Genomic DNA, 18,555 nt, shown 5'->3' on the forward strand with positions numbered 1-18,555 from the left:
GTACAATAGCATAGTCCAAAAGTGCCATGGAACCAAAAGCATAGTCCCAAAAGTACAATGGAACAAATAGCATATTTCCAATCGGACAATAGAACCAAAAGCATACTCCCAAAAGTACAATAGCATAGTCCAAAAGTGCCATGGAACCAAAAGCATAGTCCCAAAAGTGCCATGGCATAGTTCCAAAGGTACAATGGCATAGTCCCAAAAGTACACACTCCTAAAGTTCAAGCTGAGGAATTGAAAGCACAACTCACATAGTTGAAGGCATTTAGACAGCATTATATTTCATCCCACCACTCACCTGGAGCCTCTCCAAGGCGCGAGCAGCCATGTTGGCATTTTTGAAGTTGACAAAGGCACAGAATCTCTCATGTAGAACTCTGACACTCTCTATCTCACCACACCTATGGTACAGAACATAGAATTAGTATCAGAGTTCTACATTCTCTATTTCCCCACACCTACAGTAAAAACATAGAATTAGAACGTAAAAGAATAATGATCACCATTCCAACTCAACAAACAGATAAATGTCATAGTATTAGAATGGGGGACCGGCGGCCATTTTGAGTAAACCATTTAAGGTGTTAATGTTATGTTTCTTGACGATTATCACCACACACCATGTAAGAACGAACGAACGAAAGTCACAGCAAGAGAAGCCTAAGCAGTGGATATGGAGATAGATCGGTCAGGCTACTGAACTAAAACGGATGGAAATGGGGCATGGTGGTCGTACGTTTTGAAAAGGTCCCATATGTGCTTCTCCGTGAGGTCCACGGTGACGTTCCCCACCCAGAGAGAGGGACAGGGGGACCTGAGGACAAGAGGAAGGGGACCATGGTGAAAAACACATTCATTACAGCAACATAACACCACAACATTATGAATGCAACCTAAATGGCACCCTATTCCCTACATACAGTTGATGTCGGAAGTTTACATACACATAGGTTGGAGTCATTAAAACTCGTTTTCAACCACTTAACACATTTTTTGTGAACAAACTATAGTTTTGGTAAGTTGGTTAGGACATCTACTTTGTGCATGAAAAGGAATTTGTCCAACAATTGTTTACAGACAGATTATTTCAATTATAGTTCACAGTATCACAATTCCAGTGGGTCAAAAGTTTACATACACTAAGTTGACTGTGCCTTTAAACAGCTTGGAAAATTCCAGAAAATGATGTCATGGCTTAAAAGCTTCTGATAGGCTAATTAACATAATTTGAGTCAATTGGAGTTGTACCTGTGGATATATTTCAAGGCCAATCCTTCAAACTCAATGCCTCTTTGCTTGAGATCATCGGAAAATCAAAAGAAATCAGCCAGGACCTCAGAAAAAAAATGGTAGACCTCCACAAGTCTGGTTCATCCTTGGGAGCAATTTCCAAAACGCCAGAAGGTACCACGTTCATCTGTACAAAGAATAGTACGCAAGTATAAACACCATGGGACCACGCAGCCGTCATCCCGCTCAGGAAGGAGACGTGTTCAGTCTCCTAGAGATGAACATACTTTGGTGCTAAAAGTGTAAATCAATCCCAGAACAACAGCAAAGGACCCTGTGAAGATGCTGGAGGAAACGGGTACAAATTATCTATATCCACAGTAAAAACGAGTCCTATATCGACATAACCTGAAAGGCCGCTCAGCAAGGAAGAAGCCACTGCTCCAAAATTGCAATAAAAAAGACAGACCACGGTTTGCAACTGCAACTTTTTGGAGAAATGTCCTCTGGTCTGATGAAACAGAAATAGATCTGTTTGGCCATAATGACCATCGTTATGTTTGGAGGAAAAAGGGGGAGTCTTGCAAGCCAAAGAATACCATCCCAAACGTGAAGCACAGGGGTGGCAGCATCATGTTGTGGGGGTGCTTTGCTGCAGGAGGGACTGGTGTCCTTCACAAAATGGATGGCATCATGAGTGGATATATTGAAGCAACATCTCAAGACATCAGTCAGGAAGTTAAAGCTTCGTCACAAATGGGTCTTCCAAATGGACAATGACCCCAACCATATTTCCAAAGCAAAATGCCTTAAGGACAACGAAGGTATTGAAGTGGCCATCACAAAGCTCTGACCTCAATCCTATAGAACATTTGTGGGCAGAACTGAAAGTGTGTGCGAGCAAGGAGGCCTAAAAACCTGACTCCGTTACACCAGCTCGGTCAGGAGGAATGGGCCAAAACTCACCCAACTTATTGTGGGAAGCTTGTGGAAGGCTACCCGAAACGTTTCACCCAAGTTAAACCATTTAAAGGGAATGCTACCAAATACTAATTGAGTGTATGTAAACTTCTGACCCACTGGGAATGTGATGAAAGAAATAAAAACTGAAATAAATTATTTTCTCTGCTATTATTCTGACATTTCACATTCATAACATAAAGTGGTGATCCTACCTAAAACAGGGATTTTTTTACTGGGATTGATGCAAATACCAGCTGATCTAAATACATTTGACGGGTCATGCTTATCAATCTATAGGTTAATTTGCATAATTCAGTGGAATTAAATTGGGACATGTGTACAGTATATTCGTAATGCATTATATTTATCAGGCGTCCAGCCTACAGATGCAGAGTCTCTGAGAGGTAAATCTGTCAGACAGCAGGAGAGATGTTGCTACAGCTCCTCAAACAGCAAATGAACAGGCAACGGAAGGCTCCATCACCGCGTCACACAACACTATGAACAGGCAACGGAAGGCTCCATCACCGCGTCACACAACACTATGAACAGGCAACGGAAGGCTCCATCACCGCGTCACACAACACTATGAACAGGCAACGGAAGGCTTCATCACCGCGTCACACAACACTATGAACAGGCAACGGAAGGCTTCATCACCACGTCACACAACACTATGAACAGGCAACGGAAGGCTTCATCACCGCGTCACACAACACTATGAACAGGCAACGGAAGGCTTCATCACCGCATCACAATCACTATGAACAGGCAACGGAAGGCTTCATCACCGCGTCACAATCACTATGAACAGGCAACGGAAGGCTTCATCACCGCGTCACACAACACTATGAACAGGCAACGGAATGCTTCATCACCGCGTCACACAACACTATGAACAGGCAACGGAAGGCTTCATCACCGCGTCACACAACACTATGAACAGGCAACGGAAGGCTTCATCACCGCGTCACACAACACTATGAACAGGCAACGGAAGGCTTCATCACCGCGTCACACAACACTATGAACAGGCAACGGAAGGCTTCATCACCACGTCACACAACACTATGAACAGGCAACGGAAGGCTTCATCACCGCGTCACACAACACTATGAACAGGCAACGGAAGGCTTCATCACCGCATCACAACACTATGAACAGGCAACGGAAGGCTTCATCACCGCGTCACAAACACTATGAACAGGCAACGGAAGGCTTCATCACCGCGTCACACAACACTATGAACAGGCAACGGAAGGCTTCATCACCGCGTCACACAACACTATGAACAGGCAACGGAAGGCTTCATCACCGCGTCACACAACACTATGAACAGGCAACGGAAGGCTTCATCACCGCGTCACACAACACTATGAACAGGCAACGGAAGGCTTCATCACCGAACAGTCACACAACACTATGAACAGGCAACGGAAGGCTTCATCACCGCGTCACACAACACTATGAACAGGCAACGGAAGGCTTCATCACCGCGTCACACAACACTATGAACAGGCAACGGAAGGCTTCATCACCGCGTCACACAACACTATGAACAGGCAACGGAAGGCTTCATCACCGCGTCACACAACACTATGAACAGGCAACGGAAGGCTTCATCACCGCGTCACACAACACTATGAACAGGCAACGGAAGGCTTCATCACCGCGTCACACAACACTATGAACAGGCAACGGAAGGCTTCATCACCGCGTCACACAACACTATGAACAGGCAACGGAAGGCTTCATCACCGCGTCACACAACACTATGAACAGGCAACGGAATGCTTCATCACATCGTCACACAACACTATGAACAGGCAACGGAAGGCTTCATCACCGCGTCACACAACACTATGAACAGGCAACGGAAGGCTTCATCACCGCGTCACACAACACTATGAACAGGCAACGGAAGGCTTCATCACCGCGTCACACAACACTATGAACAGGCAACGGAAGGCTTCATCACCGCGTCACACAACACTATGAACAGGCAACGGAAGGCTTCATCACCGGCATTTATGAGGCACAAGGCAACGGAACAACACTATGAACAGGCAACGGAAGGCTTCATCACCGCGTCATACACTATGAACAATTGAAACACAACACTTTGAAATCAGGGGCTTGGAACCAACATCATTCCAATCTAAGGCTTCATCACCGCGTCTGAAACACTAGAACCATTATTTTGTTTGTGAACAGGCAACAACTTTTCACGACACAACAAAACAATGTTCTGAACCGGTTCAAACAAACAACACTATGAACAGGCAACAGTTTATCACCGTTCCTTTTTACACCTCATATGAATAGGCAACATTTAGCAGTGGACAACACTAAGTACATGCAGTGGACAGACAACAACACTGTGCAATGAGATGGAGGGTGGCATTTTGAAAACATACACTTAAAAGAAACACTGAACGTGAAATCAGGGGTTGGAACCAACATCATTCCAAAGTGATGAACAGAACCATTATTTTGTTGTGATGACCAACAAAACAATGTTCATTAAACAAACGAACAGTTTATATCGCCCACCTTATAATATATTTTACATTTAGCGACTGGAGGAGAAGCTTCTATGAAGGAACAAGTGAGAAGGGTGTCTGAAAATACACTGGTGAGAGGGAGTTGGCTTAACTAACATTGGACCAGAACAAACCCTTATCATGGCTCTCAGTTCCACTACAATACACTAGGATACTTCTATGAAGGAACTTTGAATGCCTGAACTTTGCTTAACTAACATTGGACCAGAACAAACCCTTGATCATGACTCTCAGTTCCACTACAGTACACTAGGAAACTGCCGTACCCTGCCTGCCTATTTGCTTAACTAACATTGGACCAGAACAAACCCTTGATCATGACTCTCAGTTCCACTACAGTACACTAGGAAACTGCCGTACCCTGCCTGCCTATTTGCTTGAAAATATCCTTTGCTATTTATTTGTATTTTTTATATGTGATGTTTTATGACTGCTGCAAAAATAATTGTCTCTCTGCGGACATTAAAGCCTTCTGAATACACATAATTCTGCCTAAAGTTTGAGAGCTAGACCAGAGCTAGCTAGCTAGCTAACAAGCTTGTGTGTGCAGAGCAGCACCAGAATTCAAATAAAAACATGTATATAGTACTACAGTATCCTTAACTAGCAATGAAAAGGTTCATCCATTCTTCTCTAATAAAAAATATTTTAATCAAGCGTGTAACGTCAGTAGCTACAGTAGACTATGCTTCAGAGGGAGGGGCAGTTAGTCTACACACACACACACACACACACACACACACACACACACACACACACACACACACACACACACACACACACACACACACACACACACACACACTTTTCAGCTGGCAGGCAGGCAGACACTGGGTTAAGTTTCTGAGTAACAGAGTGAGGGCTGTGCATAGGCACTTTGTTGCGTTTTTGGTGGGACTGGAAAAAAATTCCCAGAAAGAAAATAATATTATTAACCGGTTCCCATGCTTTTAAAATAATAGTTCTGTTCCGGTACAGTATAGATCACTTTCGTTCTCGGTTCTGGTTCTGTTCTTCGTTTTCGAAGTCTGTTCCCCAAACCAGTTCCAACCCCTGGTTTTACTACACATTATTAGGCATGTCTTACTTTGTGTCAAAGTATACTAGCCTGTGGAGGCAATTATATTTTATATCAACTTTCTTTCTCGTCCAGTAAACAAAGGCACAATCCGAGTCATACCAGCAACGCATGCTAGTTGTTGCATATCAGATGTCCCCTCTTTCAAAATTTCTAACAGATATTTTCATCTCTGTCACATGAAACCGCTCACATGTGCAGAGCCCTTTTGACAATGGTGTTCTCCCGCTAATGTCATTATGGAACAAACATTCACGCATCGCCTACTGCCTTGTGCACATTGTTGCATTTATAATGTGACGAAATAGTTTAACATTTTAATCTAAACCAGCGGTCAACAACCTTTTCTGAGTCAAGATCACCGAGTCAAAATGCAAGCAGACATCTACGGCTCAGATTTAAAAAACATGACTTAAACATAAGCCTTTGCAACATGAACTAATTAAACACAGTTCTGTAGCAATGAGGTTTGTACAGTAGGCTATAGGCCCTATATATCATCACTGCATATTGGCTGTGCTTGAATTGGCCTGCCAATGTTGTTCTTCTCAGACCATTTAAAACATTGTAGGTATATGATCACACTGGTAGTAGATCATTTGTTCTATTGCTTGTGAGGCACAGCTGAGTGAGCATAATAATTTGCTTATTTTTTGTACTCTACTGATGGCCTGCATCTGATGGTCAGTCTGAGGGGAGGGAGCATCTGATGGTCAGTCTGAGGGGAGGGAGCATCTGATGGTCAGTCTGAGGGAGCATCTGATGGTCAGTCTGAGGGGAGGGAGCATCTGATGGTCAGTCTGAGGGGAGGGAGCATCTGATGGTCAGTCTGAGGGGAGGGAGCATCTGATGGTCAGTCTGAGGGGAGGGATGCATCTGGGGAGGGAGCATCTGATGTCAGCATCTGATGGTCAGTCTGAGGGGAGGGAAGGAGCAGCGGAGGCTGCCTCTCACCCTCCTCACCGTCCCTCCTCTGTCCCTCCTCTGTCCCTCCTCTGTCCCTCCTCTGTCCCTCCTCTGTCCCTCCTCTGTCCCTCCTCACCGTCCCTCCTTCAGCTGAGAAAAGGGGACACAGTCTTCCAGCTGATGGTGAGGCTTAAATCGCACTGCATTACTTCTGCCTCATGAACCAATTAAATGTTGTTACTCCTATGACCAGAGAAATAACAACAACGCAAGCTTATTGAAAACACTCACATTTTATGGCTTATAAAACGGATGAACTAAGTATTGACCGTGCTGAATAACAACTTAAACATGAACTCAGTCAAGAAAAAAGCAGCTCTCTGCTGTATTCGTTGTCTCTCTACTCGTGGTTTTAAACGTTTTGAAATCTCACAGGATCAACTTTGCTGTGAGTTCAAGGATTCTTTTTACAGTTTATGGAGCGAGGAAACTGTGCAGACTCGGTGATCTGAGCTATCTGATTGGGCAGCGGTAGGCCTATAGGTGCACTTGATTTGCTCTCTGGGCCTGCCGAGTTCTACCTTTAGACACATGAAATGGTTTAAAATGGAAACACTTTGCCTTCCCGGCACCAGGGCTGCTGAATCAAGTGCACCTACCATCAACAGCGCGAAACCAAAAAAATGTTTATAGGAACGCTTTATCGTTGGGTTTTTCACAGAAATGCTTGGTGATCGACTAGGAGTGGCTTGAAATCGAGCAGTCGATCATGATCGACCGGTTGGCGACCACTGATCTAAGCCTTCTGCTCTGCATCAGATTCATGACTTTTTTATGTTTTTTAATGTAGCCTGGTCCTACTGGTTGAATGAATTTGGGATCTGTCTTCCCACAACTGTCCCAGAGTCTGTTTGGTATAGGCTATTTCTTTCTCCACAAGTTGACCAATAGAATAGGTTAATGTTTCTCCTATGGGGGATAGAAGATTGACAGGCTAGTGATTTTGCTGTTTGTTACTCGTCTTGTTGAGGAAAAGTACATTTGGACAGTTATTCTAACATCTTCAAAGTGTGCATCAGAATGTGGTTAATAAGTACCACACATTGTTGCATCTTCGACTTGCATGTTCTGTTAATATGAATTACCATCATTTAAATGTGATTTCTGTCATTCTGACAGATGGTGGACGCCCTAATCGGCTTAAGCACCCAATGCATATGAGGTCCGTTAAATTTCTCAAATGTCCGGTAAATTCAAATGCTTCTTGCCAAATGTCCAGCGCAACATTTTCCTACCGGAAACCCTGGAATAGGAGGCCATTTGGGACAGTCTATAGCTTCTATAACTGTAGGGATGTAAATGAAATGATGTATTATAGGACCATTTAGATGACGAATAACAAACAGAGTGGAGCTGGCCTCAATAAAGCTGGTCTCAAATGACGAGAACCTTGTCTGAGACATGAAGATTCATGTTAGCTCCCGAAGCTAATGCCTAGACTTTAGCTCAGTGGGATAACATGGTAGAGAGTCACACTAACAATCCAGGTATGATACCCAGTTCAACACTCACCCAGTAGAGTCCTCAGGGAGAGGTCCACCACTGCAGAAAGAAGAGGAAAAGGTTCACTTTACTATGAAACATTGTAGCGAAACCTCACAACAAATCAATGTTAGATGTACAGTAAGTATTTCTATATTGTTGTAGTATATTTGGTAAATCAAACTCTTTAAATGCAATGGCTATGCCCACTGTGGTGGGGTCTGGTAGTGCAACCTGCCTAAACTACGCCCCCTTGTGGTGGGGTCTGGTAGTGCAACCTGTCTATACTACGTCCCTGTGGTGGGGTCTGGTAGTGCAACCAGTCTGTACTACCCCCATGTGATGGGGTCTGGTATAGTAGTGGTATAGTAGCCTGTCTATACTATGTCCCCTGTGGTGGGGTCTGGTAGTGCAGCATGTCTATACTACGCCCCCTGTGGTGGGGTCTGGTAGAGCAGCCTGTCCCAATACCTCTATCAGCCTCAGGGGAGCCGAGAGCAGCCTGAACCGTGGTAAACTTCTCCAACAGCAACACACTCTGCCCCTCTTCAAAGCCCAGATCCTACAGGAGAGAGAAGGGGTGAATTGATAAACTGATATCAGATCAGATCTCAGGAACAAAACAGAAAAGACAAAAAAATCTCATCACAAGTTCACCAATCAACACCAAAGTTATCCTATAACAAAAGACTAGAGCCTGACCCGATCGTAGGCGATCGAATAAACCTCCAATTCCTTTCATTCTGTTAGCAAACGTGCAAACTCTAAACTACCAATGGGACATACAGGACTATAATATTTGATGCTTCACGGAGTCGTGGCTGAACGACGACATTATCAACAGGTGGCTGGTTATAGGCTGTATCGGCAGGAAAGAACAGTGTCGTCGTTCAGACCTGGGGAGGCAGGTAGCCTAGTGGTTAGAGCGTTGGACTAGTAACCGAAAGGTTGTAAGATCAAATCCAGGAGCTGACACGGTAAAATAAATCTGTTGTTCTGCTCCTGAACAAGGCAGTTAACCCACTGTTCCTAGGCAGTCATTGAAAATAAGAATTTGTTCTTAACTGACTTGCCTAGTTAAATAAAAAAATGAAAGACAAGGGGCGGCGGACTATGTATTTTTGTAAATAACTCCTGGTGCACCATATCCAAGGAAGTCTCAAGGTTTTGCTCACCTGAAGTAGAGTATCTCATGATAAGCTGTAGACCACACTGTCTACCTAGAGAGTTATCTGTATTTTTCATAGCTGTCTACATACCACCACCGCTGGCACTAAGACCACACTGAATGAGCTGTATTCCGCCATAAACAGGAAAATGCTCACCCAGAGGCGGCGCTCCTAGTGGCTGGGGACTTTAATGCAGGGAAACTTAATCAGTCTTGCCAAATTTCTATCAGCATGTTAAATGTACAACCAGAGGCGGAAAAAACTGGACCAACTTTACTCCACACACAAAGACGCATACAAAGATCTCCCTCATCCTCCATTTGGCAAATCTGACCATAATTCTATCCTAATGGCCTATTTCTCAGGACCGGATGCTAGAATATGCACATAATTGACAGCTTAGGATAGAAAACTCTAAAGTTTCCAAAACTGTAAAAAATATTGTCTGTGAGTATAACGAACTGATAATGCAGGCGAAACCCTGAGGAAAATCCAATCAGGAAGTGACTCTTATTTTGAACGCTCTGTTTTCCTATGCATCCCTATTGACCATTGAAAGGGATATCAACCAGATTCCCTTTTCCAGGTCTTCCCTAAGGTGTCTACAGCCTTTAGACGTAGTTTGACGCCTTTATGTTGAAGAATGACCACATTGCGTAAGTGGCCAGCTGAGGGCTCTCAGAGTGATTCTTGCGTAAAAGACAAAAAGGTAGCCATTTTTCCTCCCGGTCCTAGAGAAAAGCCAATTGTCCCGGTTGATATATTATCGAATTGATATTTGAAAAACACCTTGAGGATTGCCATGTTTCTGTCAATATTATGGATATAATTTGGATTTTTTTTTCTGCGTTGTCGTGACCGCTATTTCCAGTGGATTTTTTGGGTATAAAAATAATTTTTATGGAACAAAAGGAACATTTACTGTCTAACTGGGAGTCTCATCAGTGAAAACATCCAAAGATCAAAGGTAAACGGTTAATTTGATTGCTTTTCTGATTTTCGTGACCAAGCTTCCTGATGCTAAGTGTACATAATTACACAAATGCTATGCTAGGCTATCGATAAACTTACACAAACGGCTTGTATTGCTTTGGCTGTAAAGCATCATTTCAAAATCTGAGATGACAGGGTGATAAACAAATATTATGATAAACTAAGCTGTGTTTTCACTATATTTCACTTGTGATTTCATGAATATTAATATTTTCTAGTAAGATTATTTGGCATTGCGCTATGCTAATTAGTGTTGATGATGACAATTCTGCCAGATCCGGGATGGGTAGTTCCAAGAGGTTTTAAACAGGTCAACATTCACAAGGCCGCAGGGCCAGATGGATTACCAGGACGTATACTCCGAGCAAGCGCTGACCAACTGGCAAGTGTCTTCACTGACATTTTCAACCTCTCCCTGTCCAAGTCTGTAATACCAACATGTTTTAAGCAGACCAACATCAAGAACACTAAGGCAACCTGCCTAAATGACTTCTGACCCGTAGCACTCACGTCTGTAGGCATAAAGTGCTTTGAAAGGCTGGTCATGACTCACATCAACACCATTATCCACTCCAATTTGCATATCAAACCAACAGATCCACAGATGATGCAATCTCTATTGCACTCCACACTGCCCTCTCCCACCTGGACAAAAGGAACACCTATGTGAGAATTCTATTCTCATTGACTACAGCTCACAGTTCAACATCATAGTTCCCTCAAAGCTCATCAATAAGCTAAGGACCCTGGGACTAACACCTCCTCTGCAACTGGATCCTGGACTTCCATGATGGGCCGCCCCCATGTGGTAAGGGTAGGTAACAACACATCCTCAATACGGGGGCCCCTCAGGGGTGCGTGCTCAGTCCCCACCTGTATTCCCTGTTCACTCATGACTGCATGGCTAGGCACGACTCCAACACCATCATTACGTTTGCCAATGACACAACGACAAGACAGCCTATAGGGAGGAGGTCAGAGACCTGGCAGTGTGGTGCCAGGACAACAACCTCTCCCTCAACGTGATCAAGACAAAGTAGATGATTGAGGACTACAGGAAAAAGAGGACCGAGCACGCCCCCATTCTCACCAATGGGGCTGTAGTGGAGCAGGTTGAGAGCTTCAAGTTCTTTGGTGTCCACATCACCAACAAACTAACACAGTCCAAGCACACCAAGACAATCGTGAAGAGGGCACAACAAAACCCATTTCCCCTCATAAGACTGAAAAGATTTGACATGGGTCCTAAGATCCTCAAAAGGTTCTACAGCTGCACAATCGAGAGAATCCTGACTGGTTGCATCACTGGCTGGTATGGCAACTTTTCAGCCTCTGACGTCAAGGCACTACCGGGGGCAAACTACCTGCCCTCCAGGACACCTACACCACCCGATGTCACAGGAAGGCCATAAAGATCATCAAGGACAGCAACCACCCGAGCCACTGCCTGTTCACCCCGCTATCATCCAGAAGGCGAGGTCAGTACTGGTGCATCAAAGCTGGGACCGAGAGACTGAAAAACAGCTTCGATCTCAAGGACATCAGACTGTTAAACAGCCACCACTAACATTGAGTGGTTGCTGCCAACACACTGACTCAACTCCAGCCACTTTAATAATGGGAATTGATGGGAAATTATGTAAAATATATCACTAGCCACTTTAAACAATGCTACCTAATATAATGTTCCCTACATTATTCATCTCATATGTATGCGTATATACTGTACTCTATATCATCTACTGCATCCTTATGTAATACATGTATCACTAGCCACTTTAACTATGCCACTTTGTTTACATACTCATCTCATAAGTATATACTGCACTCAATACCATCTACTGTATCTTGCCTATGCCGCTCTGTACCATCACTCATTCATATATCTTTATGTACATATTCTTTATCCCCTTACACTGTGTATAAGACAGTAGTTTTGGAATTGTTAGTTAGATTACTTGTTGGTTATCACTGCATTGTCGGAACTAGAAGCACAAGCATTTCACTACACTCGCATTAACATCTGCTAACCATGTGTATGTGACAAATAAAAAAAATAAAAAGTGATTTATAGAGGGTAGTGCGAAAGGCCAAGTACATCACTGGGGCCAAGCTTCCTGCCATCCAGGACCTCTATACCAGGCGGTGTCAGAGGAAGGCCCTAAAAATGGTCAGATTCCAGCCACCTTAGTCATAGACTGTTTTCTCTGCTACCACAGGGCAAGCGGTACCGGAGCGCTAAGTGTAGATCCAAGAGGCTTCTAAACAACTTCTACCCACAAGCCATAAGACTTCTGAACATCTAATCAAATGGCTACCCAGACTATTTGCATTGCCCCCCCCCTCTCTTTTACACTGCTGCTACTCTCTGATGTTATCATCTATGCATAGTCACTTAAATAACTCTACCTACATGTACATATTACCTCAACTAACCGATGCCCCCGCACATTGACTCTGTACCGGTACCCCCTCCGTATATAGTCTTCGCTATTGTTATTTTATTGCTGCTCTTTAATTACTTGTTACTTTTATAGGGGTTCGTAAGTAAGCATTTCACTGTAAGGTCTACTACAACTGTTGTATTCGACGCAAGTGACTAATACATTTTGATTTGACCCCTGACCCCAGTCTCCCCTCACCATGAGTTGCAGGACCTTGCAGTTGAAGAGCTCAATGGAGGCCTCTTCACAGTCCTGATCCAGCTTCAACACCTGCTGCATGGCCCCCTCTGCCTCACCATACCGCTGGAGAGAGAAGAGGGGAGGAAGATAGAGTCAGATTTCACAGACAGACAGAGACAGACAGACAGACAGACAGACAGACAGACAGACAGACAGACAGGAATGTTCAGACAGAGAGACTCAGACAGACAACCCCAGGAGTGCACTTTGCGGAAATATCCCTTTGGCCAATCAGGGGCGAGCTGTGGACCTTAGCAACATACAGAGGGGTGAGCTCCAGACACAGTATATAATTCCCAATAACCTCAGAGAGCAATGAGTTCTGGTTCCTCAGAAATGTCCTGGATCGGACCCTGAAAAGAGTCTGAAGGTAAGAGAGAGTTCAGACAGAACTCAAGTGAGAGAGTATGAGACGATGTTTGTCCGTCGTTCACGTGAGAAACCCCCAGAAACATACAGAGAGAGATAACAATTACTTTACCACAGAACCTTAAGAGAGCGGAGACCTATAGAGAGAGAGAGGGAAGGAAGGAAGAAGAGAGAAGACCAGGAAGGAAGAAAATCACCTCTGAGAGAGAATAGGAAGGGAAAGAGAGAGAGAGAGAGAAGGAAGGTCAGTCAGAGAGAGAGAAGAGAATCCGCCAAGAGATCTCCAGAGAGAAAGGCCAGGAAGAAGGAAGAGGTGTAGAGGGAGAAGAGAGAGGATCCGATCCTGGGTAAACTCTATTAGGCAACAAAACAACGGAAGAGAGAGAGCTCAAGGAAGGGAAGGAGAGGGAGAACACAGAGAGAGGCCAAGTCTCCATCACAACCCCCACTTTTGGGCAGCTGATACATTTAAAGGAAGGGAAAGAGAAAGGAGAGAGAGAGAGACGGTTCAGAAAACACAGGAATTCAGGAAGAGAGAGAGAGAGAGGAAGAAGGAGAGAGAGAGACTCAAGAAGGAGAGAGAGAGAGAGGGAAGGAAGAAGGACAGAGAGAGAGAGACTGAACTGAGAGACATTTCAGGAGAGAGGAAGAAAGAGAGAGAAGAACTCTAGAGAGATGTAGGGAAGGAAGAAGGAGAGAGAGAGAGATGCCCCCGAGAGAGAGAGAGAGAGAGGGAAGGAAGAAGGAATATAGTCTTCGCCATTGTTATTTTAGAGCTGCTCTTTAGAAGGAGAGAGAGACTTTTATAGGGGTTCGAGAGAGGAAGGAAGAATTTCACTGTAAGGTCTACTACACCTGTTGTATTCGGCGCAAGTGACTAATTCATTTTGATTTGACCCCTGACCCCAGTCTCCCCTCACCATGAGTTGCAGGACCTTGCAGTTGAAGAGCTCAATGAGAGGCCTCCTCACAGTCCTGATCCAGCTTCAACACCTGCTGCATGGCCCCCTCTGCTCACCAGAGAGAGAAGAGGGGAGTAAGACAAGACAAGACAAGACAAGACAAGACAGGACAGACAGGACAGACAGAGAGAGAGAAGAGAGGAAAGAGAGAGACAAGACAAGAGAGACAGACAGAGAGAGACAGAGAGAGGAAGAGAAGTAGATAGCTCAGACACTGACCTTCAACCCCATCAGTGCAGAGAGAGGAAATATCCCTTTGGCCAATCAGGGGCGAGAGGATGGACCTCTGACGTCTGATAGGGCAGAGGGTAGAGCTCCAGACACCAGTAGCAGTATGAATTCCCAAAGAACCTGAAAGAGACAGAGAGAGAGAGAGAGAGAGAGAAGGAAGAGGAGAGGAGAGAGAGAGAGAGAAGAAGGAGAGAGAGAGAGAAGGAAGAAGAGAGAGAGAGAGAGAGAGAGGAAGAAGGAGAGAGAGAGAGGGAGAAGGAAGAGAGAGAGAGAGGAGAGAGAGAGAGAAGGAAGAAGGAAGAAGGAGAGAGAGGAGGGAAGAAGAAGGAGAGAGAGAGAGAGAGGAAGGAAGAAGGAGAGGAAGAGAGGAGAGAGAGAGAGAGAGGAAGGAAGAAGGAAGAAGAAGAGAGAGAGAGAGAGAGAGAAGGAAGGAGAGAGAGAGAGAGGGAGAGAGGGAAGGAAGAAGAGAGAGAGAGAGAGAGAGAGAGGAAGAAGGAAGAAGGAGAGAGAGAGAGAGAGAGAGAGAGAGAGAGAGAGAGAGAGAGAGAGAGGAGAGAGAGAGGAAGAAGAACAAGGAGAGAGAGAAGAGAAGGGAAGGAAGAGAGAGGAGAGAGAGAGAGAGAGAGAGAGAGAGGAGGGTCAGAGGTCAAGAAGAAGAGTGAGAGAAGGAAGAAGGGGTCAGAGAGGATAGAGAGAGAACATGTCCACAGAGAGAGTACAGGGTCAAAGAAGGAGAAGAGAGAGAGAGAGACCTTGGTCTTTGAGAAGGAAGAAGGAAGAAGGGTCAGAGTGAGAGAGAGAGAGAGAGAGAAGCTCCCTTCTTCTTCACAGGAAGAAGCCTCCAGAGAAATGAGACAGAGAAACACTGAGAGAGAGAGTGCCTTGAGAGGAGAGAGAAGACAGAGAGAGATACAGTGTTAAACTGGGGTCATTTCCCTGAATAGAGAGATCATTCTGAGATTGTTCTCCTGTGTTCTGTCAGAGAGAGAGCCTGCCTGGTCCTTCAGAGAAGGAGGGTCTGAGTGACTGGAGAGAGAGAAATGAAACGCAACTGGAGAACTCTGGAGGGAAGGAGAGGAGCGAGATATAAACCAAAACAGTGTGCGTGAGATAATCAGCCCTGCTTAAGACCTCGAAGGAGAGAGAGAGAGAGAGAGAGAGAGAAGGAAGGCCCAGAGAGAGGAAGAAGGCCTGAAGAGAGAGGGAGGAGAGAGAGAGAGAGAGATGAGACTGGAGAGAAGCTGAAGGAGAAGAGAGAGGATTAGATAGAGAATGGGGTGTCATTTGGAGAGAGAGATATAGTAGACAGAAAGAGACAAAGAAAGTCTTTCTATCATCCTAGAGGAGGATATAAACCAAAACAGCTCCATACCTCCCTGCCTTCCATGAAGGAGGGCCCTCCCTCCCCTAGAGAGAGGGGTCCTGGACAGGGAGAGAGAGAGAGAGAGAGAGCTCTTGTTCCCAGACAGGTAGACAGAGAGGAGAGCGAAGAGAGAGCTTGTTCTTGGCAGAGAGATAGAGAGGGAAGGAAGAAGGACCTCCTCCTCCTCACTTTCATTCTCAGACTCTGACCTTCTCCCTCCTCCCAGCATCCGAGAGAGAGAGGAGGAGAGAGACAGTTTCTTTCGAGAGAGCTCTCTGTCCCTGAAGAGAGAGAGGAAGAAGGAGAGGGAGAGAGAGAGAGAGAGGAGGAGGGTAAGGAGGACAGAGATGAGAGATGATGAAGGAGAAGGAGGACCAGGTATGACAGAGAAGGAAGAAGGATGGCAGAGTGGACCAGGTAAACAGAATGACGAAAAGGCAGAAGGAGAGGGAGGAGTACAGAGGAGAGATGATGATGAAGATAGTGGACCAGGTACAACAGAGATGATGGCAGGTGGACCAGGTACGACAGAGATGACGATGGCAGGCGGACCAGGTACAACAGAGATGATGGCAGGTGGACCAGGTACAAGAGAGATGATGGCAGGAGGACCAAGAAGGAAGACAGAGATGATGGCAGGTGGACAGGGTACAACAGAGATGATGGCAGGTGGACCGGGTACAACAGAGATGATGGCAGGCGGATGAAGATGGAAGGTGGACCGGAGGAGACAGAGAGATGATGGCAGGTGGAACAGGGTACAACAGAGATGATGGCAGGTGGACCGGGTACAACAGAGATGATGGCAGGTGGACCGGAGTACGACAGAGATGATGGCAGGTGGACCGGAGAGAACAGAGATGATGGCAGGTGGACCGGGTACAACAGAGATGATGGCAGGTGGACCGGGTAGAACAGAGATGATGGCAGGTGGACCGGGTACAACAGAGATGATGGCAGGTGGACCGGGTACAACAGAGATGATGGCAGGTGGACCGGTACAACAGAGATGATGGCAGGTGGACCGGGTACAACAGAGATGATGGCAGGTGGACCGGGTACAGACAGAGAGATGAGAGAGAGAGGCAGGTGGACCGGGTACAACAGAGATGATGGCAGGTGGACCGGGTACAGAGAGAGATGATGGCAGGTGGACCGGGTACAGAGAGAGATGGCAGGTGGACCGGGTACAACAGAGATGATGGCAGGTGGACCGGGTACAACAGAGATGATGGCAGGTGGACCGGGTACAACAGAGATGATGGCAGGTGGACCGGGTACAACAGAGATGATGGCAGGTGGACCAGGTACGACAGAGATGATGGCAGGTGGACCGGGTACAACAGAGATGATGGCAGGTGGACCGGGTACAACAGAGATGATGGCAGGTGGACCAGGTACGACAGAGATGATGGCAGGTGGACCAGGTAAGAAGAATGGCAGAGAGAGGAGAGAGAGAGAGATGAGAGAGAGAGTGGACCAAGGAGACAACAGAGATGATGGCAGGTGGACCAGGAGACGACAGAGATGATGGCAGGTGGACCAGGTAGAGACAGAGATGAGAGATGGAAGGTGGACCAGGTACGACAGAGATGATGGCAGGTGGACCGGGTACAACAGAGATGATGGCAGGTGGACCGAGAGAGACAGAGAGAGAGATGGAGAGAGAGAGAGAGAGAGAAGGAAGGGTACGACAGAGATGATGGCAGGTGGACCGAGAGAGAGAGAGAGATGATGGCAGGTGGACCGGGTACAACAGAGATGAAGGCAGAAGTGGACCGAGAGAGAGAGAGAGAGAGATGAAGGAAGAAGTGGAGAGAGAGAGACAGACAGAGAGAGAGAGGGGAAGGAAGAAGAGAGATGAGAGAGAGAGAGGAGAGAAGGAGAGAGAGAGATGGCAGAAGGAGAGAGAGGAGAGAGAGGGAAGGAGAGATGAGGGAGAGAGTGAGAGAGGGGGAAGGAAGAAGGAGAGAGAGAGAGAGGGAAGGAAGAAGGAGAGAGAGAGAGAGGGAAGGAAGAAGGAGAGAGAGAGAGAGGGAAGGAAGAAGGAGAGAGAGAGAGAGGGAAGGAAGAAGGAGAGAGAGAGAGAGAGAGGGAAGGAAGAAGGAGAGAGAGAGAGAGAGAGAGAGGACACATTAAAACAAGTTGACAGAAATCTAATTTCAGGTCAGAGAGCATAGTGGTGCGATACGTCGTATTTAGGGTCAGAGGTCAAGCTTTAAGGTGTACCTGTGGTCTTTGGGGTCACAGTGGATAGCCTCAGAGAACATGTCCACAGCCTGAGAGTACTGGCCCTGCTTAAACAACTGAATACCCTTCTCTGGAGGAGAACACACACACATACAGTGTTAAACTGGGGTCATTTCAGTGAATAGAAATAATCATTCTGAGATTGTGAGATTGTGTTCATGTCACCTGTTAGTGAAGCTCCCTTCTTCTTCACAGGGTCTGAACTCTCCACCTGAAATGAGACAACTCAGTTAACACTGCCTCTG

The 18,555-nt window shown here is 45.8% G+C and overlaps 1 pseudogene; it reads right to left on the reverse strand.

The window, feature by feature from the left end:
* Nucleotides 1-10: 10 nt before the first annotated feature.
* LOC124018271 overlaps nucleotides 11-18,555 on the reverse strand; it is a 38,190-nt pseudogene continuing 19,645 nt past the window's right edge.

The sequence above is a fragment of the Oncorhynchus gorbuscha genome, unplaced genomic scaffold, assembly GCF_021184085.1.
Source record: "Oncorhynchus gorbuscha isolate QuinsamMale2020 ecotype Even-year unplaced genomic scaffold, OgorEven_v1.0 Un_scaffold_460, whole genome shotgun sequence".
In the NCBI taxonomy this organism is placed as follows: Eukaryota; Metazoa; Chordata; class Actinopteri; order Salmoniformes; family Salmonidae; genus Oncorhynchus; species Oncorhynchus gorbuscha.